At 41.5% G+C, this 12,546-nt stretch overlaps 1 protein-coding gene across 1 annotated transcript in view; it reads left to right on the top strand.

The window, feature by feature from the left end:
* Positions 1-7,135: 7,135 nt before the first annotated feature.
* The window catches only part of pkib (protein kinase (cAMP-dependent, catalytic) inhibitor beta), a 30,681-nt gene continuing 25,270 nt past the window's right edge, over positions 7,136-12,546 (top strand). The window contains exon 1 of the mRNA XM_080443295.1: positions 7,136-7,319. The gene's annotated coding sequence lies outside the window, so the exon portion shown is untranslated. The remainder of the gene's footprint in view (positions 7,320-12,546) is intronic.

The following is a 12,546-nucleotide window of genomic DNA, read 5'->3' as shown; positions in this document are numbered from 1 at the left end:
CTGGGTATGTGTTTTAAGATAGGAAACTGCTTCTGGTGTAACGTCATGACGTCATTATTTTACTCTGATTTGGTTCCCAAACATAAGGCCGCGGCCCATTTTTAGGGTGCAAGTAAATATTCAGTTTTTAAACTTGTCAACTAAAAAAAGAAAGAAAGAAAGAAAGAAAGAAAGAAAGAAAGAAAGAAAGAAAGAAAGGATTTTTTTATTATTTTTTTTTAAACATATCTCGTAATATTTCAGCAAATGTTCCAAAGATAATGAATTATTTGAGACAGACATTCGGGTTTTTGACCAATAAGCACCTTTGTTTGACCCAGAGAAGGCCTTCTCCGGGTCAAACAAAGGAATCACGTGACATTGATCCCCTTCCCTAGGACATGACATATGTGCAGAAGAATTAAATAAAAACATACAGTGGCTGATAAATGATGTATTATATAGGTCAGTGGTTCTCAAAGTGGATTTCAGGGACTCTCTGGGTAGAGGGTTCTAAATTGACCCTTACAAGTATGTAACTCTGACAGTGTACAAATGGAACCAAATGGACCTGTTTGGGTCACGACGCCCCGCAGATCGGCTATTTCTAGGAGCAATAAAAGTATATTTACAGAACAACTGTGGGGGGTATTTTCTTTTGGCAAGGTAGAACAGTGGTTCTCAAACTTTTTCATGTCAAGGACCCCAAAATTGACACTTATTAGCCCGCGGACCCACATTTGAGAAGATATGCCAAGGCCCCCAATAAGAGAAGATTTTTATGGCTCGAGCTGTGGTTTTCAACCATTTTAATTTCAAGGACCCCCCAGTTTGACATGCATTAGGCTACGGACCCGCATTTAATGGCATTTCTATCTCTGGGACCCCAATTTATATTGTAAAATCAATGTTAATTTAACTCTGAGAGTGTACAAATGGAACCAAATGGACCCGTTAGGGTCCATTTGTACACTCTCTGAGTTATAGACTCATAAGGGTCCATTTGGTTCCTAACTATCTATCATTTAGCTGGGGACCCCCTGGAACTCCCTCAAGGACCCCTGGGGGTCCCCGTACCCCACTTTGAGAACCACTGAGCTAGAGGACTTGTTTAGGTCCAGTTGCAAATTGCAGACATGTGCTCTTTTATGGCGGTTTTGAAGGAGGTCACACTTTTTGATGGGTGTTGGTAGGGCATTCCACATTATGGTGGCATAATAGTTATGAATTCATCCCCATGTTTGTGCCGAATCTGGGGGGAATGATATCAGTGGGGCTCCCTGCTCTGGTGTTGTGCCCATGGGCGTTTCTCACTCTTTTGAAGTAGTTTGAGGTACATATGGGCACTGGGCCCTTGAGTATCTTGAAAACCATTGCATTACTCTGTCCTCTACCCTGAGCCATCCTACCCTAGCATATAATGAGCAGGGGTTAGGCAAGTCCTATAGGTGTACATTAACTCTAGCAATTGTTTTAGTGCAGGACTTTTACTTGTAAGAGAGTATTTCTACATTGTAGTATCATTTTCACGAATAAGAAAAACATTTCAGTACTTTCCTCTATCACTGGGGTAAATATTGCATCGTTTCTCCTTCAAGTATGATGGTCAAAGTTTGTTTCCCAGTGGTGGAAGAACAAGCATCAGTCTTGTTACAATAGTAAAAGTGGCATTACAACAATGTATGAATATATGTTACAAGTCCTGCAAATCTTTACTTGAGTAAAAGTACAAAAATACTGGCATCAAATGTGTTTAAAGAACCAAATGTACTCACACATGTCTGAAGATATTTAGCTAGGGGTTTTGTCTAATAATTTTAATCTGCAAAGTAACCTGTAACTAAAGTTTTCAAATAATTGTAGTAGAATAAAAATAACATGTGCCTCTGAGATGTAGTGTAGTAGAAGTAGAAGTAAGTATCGAAAAAATTGAAATACTCCAGTAAGGTGAAAGTGCCACAAAATTGTACTTAAGTACAGCACTTGAGTAAATGTACTTTACTTAATTTACACCACTGGTGCTGCAGCATCAGTGAAACAGCAGCAGATGGTGACGCTGTGCAGGCAGCACGTGTGTGTGTGTGTGTGTGTGTGTGTGTGTGTGTGTGTGTGTGTGTGTGTGTGTGTGTGTGTGTGTGTGTGTGTGTGTGTGTGTGTGTGTGTGTGTGTGTGTACTTGTGAGGACTAATGTCTGATTTGCCTGATTTGATCGAAAAATAGCCGATCTACAAGCTCACAACGCGCCACGCTTGTAGATCGGCTATTTTTTGGCATCAGGTTAAAAAAATTGTGAGAATGTCGTTCATAAAACTGCTGTCCTAAAATGTTAATCTCCTCACAAGTATAGTAATACAAACCAAACAAAATATGCATGTGTGTGTGTGTGGGGGGGGTGGGGGGGTGGGGGGGGCCTCACAAGGTCAGACTGCTTCCAGCACAAACAGGTCCATCTGTCACCCAGCTATGACCTGCAGCATCGCAGCAGGTGCAACTATTTCACACCTGTGAACGAAGCCTGCCAGTGTTAAAGGAGAGATCCGCCCATTTTAAGTGTTATCTTTGATGTGTCGCTAATCACTCACCATCATTGAAAGGGACGTTGAGTTATTTCAGAGAGTCCCGTGTCGTGCAGTCTGTCGAGCCCCTCCGTTGGCATAATGGGAGCCTGTGTAAGAGTGAAATTCGTCTATTATAACCGATGCAAAGTTAGTTTTTGGGCGGTGAAACCGCCCCTATATGTGAGGTTTGGACATTTGCACCCCCCCAACCCTGCGCTGTGATTGGCCACCAGTGTACCCCCCTAACCCTGCACCGTGATTGGCCAATCACAGTCTATTCAGGACTATGATTGGCTAGTGAAACATGACACATGTGCATAGCCCTATAAATAGGACTATGCACATTTATGTTTTTTTTTTAAGTTAGGGGTGTACAATGGTTGGTCCACAATATTACTTTTCTTTAAGTGAACTTCCATCACTGTGATGACCACTGTGACCACACCGCCCACTTCACACTGGGTGTGATCATTTTTGGGCGGTGAAACCGCCCCTATAAGTGAGGTTTGGATATTTGTACAACAAATCCTGCGCTGTGATTGGCCAAAAATTTACCCCGCCTAACCCTGCACCGTGATTGGCCAATCACAGTCTATTCAGGACTGTGATTGGCCAGTGTCACATGACACATGTGCATAGCCCTATATAAGAAACCATAACTTTAAAAAAAACATAAATTTGTTTTTTTTAAGTTATGGTTTCTTCCATCATAAAGAGTGTTTCAATAAATGTATTTATTTTTTGTACATGATTGGTTGACTCCATTCAGTATTGTGATTAGCTAGCAAGACACCGCCCACTTCACACAGGGTGTGATTTTTTCTCTACTACTGCTCATTGTGGAGTCTCATGATACCCAAACGTGCACTGAATGTCGTGAACGAGCTATCGTTCATGCAGAACGAGATGATGCTGGTTGCTTACTTCTTCCACAGACGCCAGGTTCTGTGGAAGAAGTAAGCAACCAGCGTCGTCTAGTTCTGCACGAACGATAACTCGTGCGCGACTTTCAGTGCATGTTTGAAAAAAAAAACTAACTTTGCATCGGTTATAATAGACGAATTTCACTCTTACACGGGCTCCCATTATGCCACGGAGGGGGTCGCCAGACTGCATGACACAGGACTCTCTGGAATAACTCAACGTCCATTTCAATGATGGTGAGTGATTAGCGACACATCAAAGATAACACTTAAAATGTCCGGATCTCTCCTTTAAATAGCTTTAGATTCTGATCATTGAAATCATTGCTAGGCAGAGATTCTCAATTTTCTCTTGTCAAGGACCCCCAGAATATTTATATGTATTTGACTGCAGACCCCTAGCTCTGGTCCAGTGTTAGAGGGAGTGGACCAGAGCTAGCGGACCCCCACAAAATATTTTGTGCCAGGGACCCCCATGCAAGATTTGTGTTGTTAGAATATTTTAAAAAGAATATTCCAAAATGTGCTAAATCTTTTCAAGATACAGTTGTGAGCTTGTAGATCAGCTATTTTCAAATAGCCGATGTAAATAGGGTTAAAGTGGTTGTATTGATTTTGATGCTATGTTAAAGGAGTATTTCTCCCGACGTTTTTCTTACCTTTCTTATGATGTTATGATATCCTAGGACGAGTGGTACAGTAGAAAAATGTCATAACTCCATCCCAGGTCCGCCGCAGTTAAAAAGCCGCGCCTATGGGCTTTTTTTTTTTTTTTTGGTGAGATCTGATGTTTATAGTGTTAGAACACTATGCAACGTGTTTGTCCTGAATGTCCCCCACCATAAGTCTCGCTTTTGCGACACTTCCGGCGCCCCGCCGGAAGTGTCTCACTTGTTTTCCATCCTCAGACAGGATGAGTTTGCATTGTGCTGTATCAGGGTCTAGAGTTACATTCACTGCATATTGCTGGATCCTCCTCAGCTCAGCATCACGCAGCTTCTCCATCTCTTGACTGAGTGTCTTCTCCAGCTGAGCCACAGCTGTCATCACAGTCCCAACATAATGAAGTCTGATGGACATTGACCTTTGACATGTATTTGATGGCTGTTGATGGATGTGAAGTTCTGGAGGAGGTGATCTTCAGTGTGTGAGAGCTGCTTCAGCTCAGAGCTGAGTGATTTCCTATTGCACATCATGAATGAAGCCTTCAGCCTGTTTCTCTGTTGTTTTCTGCTTCTCTTCAATCACATCAATGAGCTCAGCCTGGCTTCTCTCAATATCAGCTTAGTAGAGCAGTGAAGAGCTCTACTGAGTGCTCTTCTCTTGTCTCTCCTCGATCATCTGCTGAACTTCAGCCTCTGTCTTTGCTACTTTTTCTTCTCTCCGCTTTTTGGCTAATTTTTTCTCTCCCCTTTAGGTGAATAATGAATAAACTCATCCTAAACTGTTTAAGGGGTCAATAAATTATCATGAACTCTTTTAACCGTTTTGTTTTCATCGGTAGGAGGAATATATTTGCATGGTTGTATGCTTTCTGTTAACTTTGAGGCAAACATGACAAACGTCCATATTATGCATAGTCTTTTAGCCCGTCAGGGTGCTGTGTTTAGTCCATTGCAGCCTGAGGGAAACAGGTGGATGTCCAACGATGTGTCCTGTGTGTGGGTCTTCAGTAGGCTGCTGGCTTATGAAGAGCTACCATCTGCAGTCCTCCGCTCGTACCCCCGTTCTGACTGCTTCCTTCTGTAGACATCATAGAATGTCTCATGTCCTATCCTGACGTTGATCATGACCCACTCCATCACTCCTCCAATGCAGAAGAACACAGGCAGGAACCTGTAGGGTCCAAACCTCTGTCTACCAGGAACCAGACAAAGGAAATACTTCACAACGCCTTTCTTCTCAACCATATTCAACTTCAATACATCTACTGACTTAATGTGTTCATTGGAGGACGTCAACAGTACAAATAAATCCCACTACATAAGCTCATAATATCGAGTGCACCTCTGCTTGTCCTTCACCAAACCTTATTGACATTTTGTCCAGGGCTTTTTTTTTCTATGATAAAAAGATATCCCTTTCAGTCTGGAAGGTAGCCATCCTCTTTGAGTAATTCACTCTGTGTATCAAGTCAAGAGGACTGAAATCTCACCTCATCATTGACATGACATCATCATAGGACGTCAGTCTTGCCCAAATATGGAGTTCCATTTTGAACCTGGCAACATGATTTGAGGAAGTTTGAGGTACAGTAACTCACTGTGAGATGAAATAATCAATTGAAATAACAGATTATAAAAGGTCCAAACAACCTGTTGAGCAGTGGTGTAAAGTAACTAAGTACAGTACATGTACTCAAGTACTGTACCAAGGTACAATTTTGAGGTATTTTTTACTTGACTGGAGTACTTCCAATTTTCAATACTTTTACTTCTACTCCACTACATCTCAAAGGCATAATATTGTACTTCTCTACAATTATTTGAAAACTTTAGTTACTATAGTTATTACAAAACACACATTAACCCCCTATATCGGCCATTTGAAAATAGCCGATCTATAAGCTCACAATGTCTCGCGATGCAACGCATTGTGAGCTTTTAGATCTGCTATTTTTAAAAGATTTGTATACATTTTATTACTTTAAAACTTGTGAAATGGGACATTCTGCACAATAGCCTACTTTTACTTTTTGCACTTTGAGTGATGCCAGTAGCCTACTTTTACTCAAGTTACATTTTGAACACAGGCCTTAACTTGTAACAGAGTATTTTTATATTGTGGTATTGATACATTTACTTAAGTGAAAAAATGTGAGTACTTTTTCCACCGCTGCTGTTGACAGATAAGAGCCTTCACACTTCACACAATAAAACCAAAGAGGTCTATGGAGCCCAGGGCGATTGGACAATACGGGGACGATACCATCACACCACCTGGGTGGGGGGTGTCCCCGCTCCATCCTTTTTATACGACCAGTGGTGTAAAGTAACGAAGTACATTTACTCAAGTACTGTACTTAAGTACAATTTTGAGGTATTTTTTACTATACTGGAGTATTTTCAATTTTCAATACTTTTACTTCTACTCCATCTCAGATCCAAATAGTGTATTTTTACTCGACTAAAATGATTTGAAAACTTTAGTTATTAGTTACTTTGCAGATATAAATTATTATTATAAAACATGAATGAACCACTTTAGCCCTATTTTATACATAGGCTGATCTGATCTGCAATAGCCGATCGACATGCTCATTTGAGGCCTTGTGAGCTTGTAGATCTGCTATTTAAAAAAAAAAGTACTTTAACTTTTGGTACTTTAAGTATATTTTGATGCCAATACTTTTGTAATATTTTTTTTAACACAGGCCTTTTGTAACAGTATTTTTAGATTGTGGTATTGCTACTTTTACTTAAGTACTTCTTCCACCACCACTGTATACGACCCAAGACTCAAAAAAATTGCTTTATGACTGCAATAATTGAGCAAATTACGTGATTTATGTCCGATAAAATGAGAAGAAAAAACAAGTTCATTTCGTTTGCTCCGTGGCACGGTGCACCCCCCCTGCAACAGGATAATGGTTTGCTCCTCTCAGCCAGTTGCGCTCCTGTAGAGCTTTGTACATTAAATGAACCTGCGTGGCGCTCCTCCTGCTCCCTGCTCAATTTTAGAGGTGATTTAACGAATGTCAGCCGTAGTTAACACCGTCTATCATTATAATATACATGCTAAAAGGAGTCCCAATACAAGCAAAAAATAATAGGGGGAGATGGTGACCGGAGGATAGTTCCAACTTTTGGGAACGTGCTTTTGGTTTTTTTTTTCCCTTGAGGCGCACGCAACGCATTTGGTGAGTGTCGTTTCTTTATTGTTATTGCGCACATGCCATAAATCCGTTTTAAACATCATGTATTAGCTACTCCTTGTTTACGGCGGTACAGCCGTACAGGTGTCGCTTGCAGGCAAGAGCAGCTTGGAGATCTGCCCTTGTCGGTGCGAGTAATGCCCCCCCCCCCCCCATCGCTTATTATTCACTCAACAGGTGTAGGCTATTACATGCCTGATGGCCTAATTAAGCTAGCTAATGAATTTATTCATTTGACATTTTAGAATATGAATTATGTAGACCACGTATTGGGAAGAATTAGTGACGTTTTTTGTGTGTCTACATTATGATCAACAACATCGCAACTCTCTCTCTCTCTCTCTCTCACTCTCTATCTCCGGCTCTCTCTGTCTCTCTCACTCTCTCTCTGTCTCACTCTCTCTCTCACTCTCTCCGTCTCACTCTCTCTCTCTGTCTCACTCTCTCTCTCTGTCTCCGGCTCTCTCTGTCTCTCTCACTCTCTCCGTATCAGTCTCTCTCTGTCTCACTCTCTCTCTGTCTGTCTCACCCTCTCTCTCTCTGTCTCTCTCTCTCACCCTATATCTGTCTCACCCTATCTCTCTCACTCTCTCCGTCTCACTTTCGCTCTCTCCGCCTCACTCTCTCTGTCTGCCTCACTGTGTCTCTCTCTCTCTCAGCCTCACTGTGTCTCTCTCACTCTCTCTCACTCTCTCTCTCTCTCTCTCTCTCTCTCTCCCTCGCTCTCTCTCTCTCTCTCTCTCTCTCTCTCTCTCTCTCTCTCTCTCTCTCTCTGTTATAATATAGTAGCCTAATACATAATAGTAACATTGTCAACTAGCTATATTAGATAAAGCTAGTTGGTTGCTATAATAAGCTGTCATCTCTCTCTTTAGGTTTGGGGCATAACTGGCAAAATGCATGGGCTAGCTATTTATTATTGTTTTAAAGCAATTGATCTAGACCTATTATCTATCTAATAAACAATAAATCACCAACTTATGAACTTATGAAATAGGCCTATGCCTATTATCTTTTATTTATTTTAAAAGGCTACATTTTCTGCATTGCAGGGGTCATCACCATGCCAGCTTGTGATGGACATTTTCATCAATATTTTATTTTTGCCACAGATATACAAAATAAGTGATCAATAATTTTACCAGAAATACATAATGAATTCCTAATTTGCCACAGTGTCTATGCCAATGTGCTACTCATTTTACAATGACAGCATTTCCGCATTAACCACTGAGCCACAAAGAAATATAAGTGTTTAAAGAAAAAGCCAATCTACAAGCTCACAACACATTACATCATGATATTTTGAGAGCTTGTAGATCCGGTATTTTCAAAACAAAATTGGTCTAATTATTTATTTATTTACTTAGCCTATAATGACATGCCCAAAATGGGGGTGCCAGGTGTTAAAGAGGTTACCTATTCTGAAGGAAACCTTAAGCCAGGTGGCTAAGATGGGCATTAAATATGGCATGGTGAAAGTCTATTCCATAGTTGGAATTTCAATAATTTGGTCATATCAGTACAGTTAGTGCTTCCATCTCACTTTACATGAGCAAAGGGCCATATAGGTGCATAGGTAAGTGGGTGCCATATGTCATATGGTTATTATAGAGATTGCTGGCTTTTCAGAGGACAGTGTTGCTTGAGGTCAGGAGGAGATCAAGTTCTACCAGTTCTACCTTATCAAACTATTTTTTGGTTTGGTAAGGAGCTTTGATAGTTGTGGTTTCCATTACGGTGACATCTTGATGAGACATCTTCAATGAGGCATGCCAATGAAACAATGGAAAAAGAAAGATAAGAGTGATTAGATAAGGATAAAGGGCATGACAGGATTTGAAGGAATGCAATGCAGTGTCACAACAACTGGTTTCATGCAGAGATGAGCAAACGTCTGAGCTGGAGGTCTGATGGTGATTGTGGACACCAGGCTGTGGATAAAGGGTTTCCACGGATTATGATTGTGGAATGTAATTATAGTTATATATAGTTATTTTTGGACACTTTGAAACACTTTCAACGGTGAAAACCTTTTTCAACAAGCTTTACTTGTTGACAACGTTTGCCATAGACGAGTCTTGCCATGTGTCCGTGTTGTACGGACATGTTGATGACCCCTGATGCATTGCTGTATTGACATTTAAACTTAAAGAAAATAGCTGAAATGTAGCGGAGTGCATTGATCATTGGCATTGAACATTGCAACATACTGTATGAGCTCCCACCACGGCCCATGATAACATAGAGCCTTACTGTCTGACTGTACCACGTGCTGTTTACATTTCTGACTAATAAAGTGTTCAATCAAACCTGTCATCATAACGTGGTCACCCAGAGATGAATCAACAGCATTGTGTTACTGTCCCCCCCCCCCCATACGGGTGACGAGGCAATTGCCCTCTCAGCTGTTACAATTTAATTGCCGTAAAAGGCTCTGGACACAAATGACCTCTCATCATCCCGGCCTGGCAAGGCATGCATTAGAGGAGGAGAGTGGTTCGTTCCCATCTGTACACTCTCTCTCAGAGTTACAACCCCCTGCTGCCCCCCATTAGGGTCAATAGGCTCTATGCACAGCAGCCATATTGGAAATAAATTGGTCCTCTTCCTTTCTCCCTTCGCAGGTCTTACCAATTATACTAACTAGAAGTTCGGGGCCCTCACGGCTACGTTGCACGGCCGAACCGACTGATATAGCCATATATGGAGATCTTTGTCTCTGTCAGGCCTTGTCCCTTTCATGGGCATAAATTGAGATCCCTGATATCATTAGTACATGGCCATATATGGACAAGGCCCCTTTTAATGGGCATATATGGAGCTGAGTGATTTGTTTGTGTCTGATGACATGACACGTTGAGGTTAGACAACAGACTCCATATTTGGGCGTAGCCTCTTTGGGAATTCATTAGTATGGTTATGGCTGAGTCATGGTGACATGAGTGTGATGGCCATTGGCCAGGTACTCTCATGGTTCCTTGCGGTGGTTCCATTAGGTCACAGGCTTTTATTTTATTTCATTTAATTTCATTTCATTTCATTTCATTTCATTTTATTTTATTTCTGGGGCCCCAATCTACACTGTATTCGGTGTTTAACTCTGAGAGTGTACAAATGGAATCAAATGGACACGTAATCTGTACACTCTCAGGGTTACACTACAGACCTGCAGTAAGGGTCCATTTGGACCCGTGTTGGTCCCCCTGCACCCATGCATTTTGAGAACCAGTGCTATAAGGCCCCGGACGCAAATGACCTCTCCTCTCCCGGTTTACAGAGGCTGCATTTGAGGAGGAGAGAGCAGGCTGTATAGATGGATGGATGTTGTGTGTTATTCCTTCTGTTGGCTGTTTGCCACTACAAGAACTAACTAAGTGAACTGTCCCACGTCTCGTAGCATATTTTACAGGTTCTGGATTTGTTTCCCTATGCTATAGCTGGGTTTCCTGTCTGATGCTAGACAGACTGTAGACAGGAGGGTGTAGAATGCAGTGATTCAGGAGTCCTCAGTTGGTGTTGGCTAGACCACACTCTTGCATCACACATCGCACAGCTGTGTTTTAGTAATGTTCTGGATTTGTTATGCTGCTACAGCTGTGTTTCAGATAAGGTTCCGGATTGGTTTCCATACGCTATGGTTCGTTGAAGATAAGGTTCTGGATTTGTTTCATGCACTACAGCTGGGTTTTCAGATAAGGTTCTCAGAATCTAATTAGTAATTTAAGCCCTGCTCAGGAGGTGGTATAACCCTGAGTTCTGGGAACTCAGAACTTATACTTGTTTCTAAAAAAGCAAAATAGCCATACAAGCTCACAGCGCGAAGCATCGTGATACGTTGTGAGCTTGTAGATCGGCTATTTTTTTCTTTTCTTTTCAATGATGTACCTCCCCCTTCAGTGGTGGAGAGTTGTGATTATAATATAAACGTGAATAAAAAAACATTAAGGTTCTGGAACGTTTCAGGTTATGGAAAGTTCTAGGTTACCCTTCGTGGTGGAAAAGAGCTGTTTATGTGCCAGTGTTTCATTGGCATTCTAGAGTGATATGGCTCACAGATGGTGCACATTCCTTCGGCCCTTGAAGCAACCTTGTCTCTCCATGGTTTGCTGAGCAGAAAAGGCTCCTGGAACCAAATTAAGAAAGGTGCAACGTAGGGCTGTCACGATCATGACATTTTAGGTGACGATTAGCTGTCATACAAATAATTGTGGTTGTCATACAAATAATTGTGTTTTTGGCCTTTGCATACATTGTAACATACTGCATGAATACAAAATACATTTATGTTTACCTTTTAGGCTTTGTAAACAAAAAATGCACAGGGCAAATATGACAAATTAAACGTAAATATATAATGACAGACATATTTAGTAATTGTATACTTTCAAAATATTTTAAGAATACTGGAAATAGCCGATATCTTTCCACTACTTTTGGAAAAAGTTTGCAACGTGTGAAAACTTTCAACATGGAAATGATTTAGACCATTATGCATTGCAAAAGTATCGTGATTATCTCAAACAATTGTGATTAGGCGAATATGTATTATGTAATCATTTTGACAGGCCTAGTCGTGACATCTGTTTGTCTCTACAGGCTTTCTGACGAGCAGTTTGTGACCCATCTCTCATTGACGCTCGCCTCATTTGACTGCTACTCAGTCATAGTGGTTCTCAAAGTGGGGTCCGGGGACCCCCAGGGCCAGTGGTCCTTAAGGGGGGTTCCAGGGGGTCCCCAAGCAAAATGAGTTAATCATACAATAGCTTGTAGATCTGCTATTTCAGAAAACAATTGAAAAATCGTGAAATACTGTGCAATATCTGAATGGGCAGAGAGGCCGTCTAGGTCGGAAATAGAAGGTCCCTGTTTCACCCCCCATAGCCCCGATCTATGTCAAAGTGTCCTTGAGCACGACATTTAAACCCCTAACTGCTCCCTGGGTGCTGTATTATTAATGGCACCCACTGCTCCTAATTTAATGTATGTGCAAATGCACAGTGACAAGAAAACACCCTGAAGGAGCGACCAAATTAATTAGTGCATCAAGAAGACTGACCGCTCTATTCTGTGGCAGTTTTTTCCCCGTTAAATCCGGATAATGGACCTGCGCCGCCCCAATAGGTTATTCTAGCACCTGCTCTACCCGTCACCATTATGCCGACACCGTTATTTGCGCATGGAGGTGTGCCCGTGGGCGTGTTGTTGCTAT

This window comes from Gymnoscopelus braueri (genome assembly GCF_963280865.1).
Source record: "Gymnoscopelus braueri genome assembly, chromosome: 11".
Lineage (NCBI taxonomy): Eukaryota > Metazoa > Chordata > Actinopteri > Myctophiformes > Myctophidae > Gymnoscopelus > Gymnoscopelus braueri.
The sequence above is the reverse complement of the archived record's forward strand: the minus strand, read 5'-3'. Positions and strand labels throughout refer to the sequence as shown.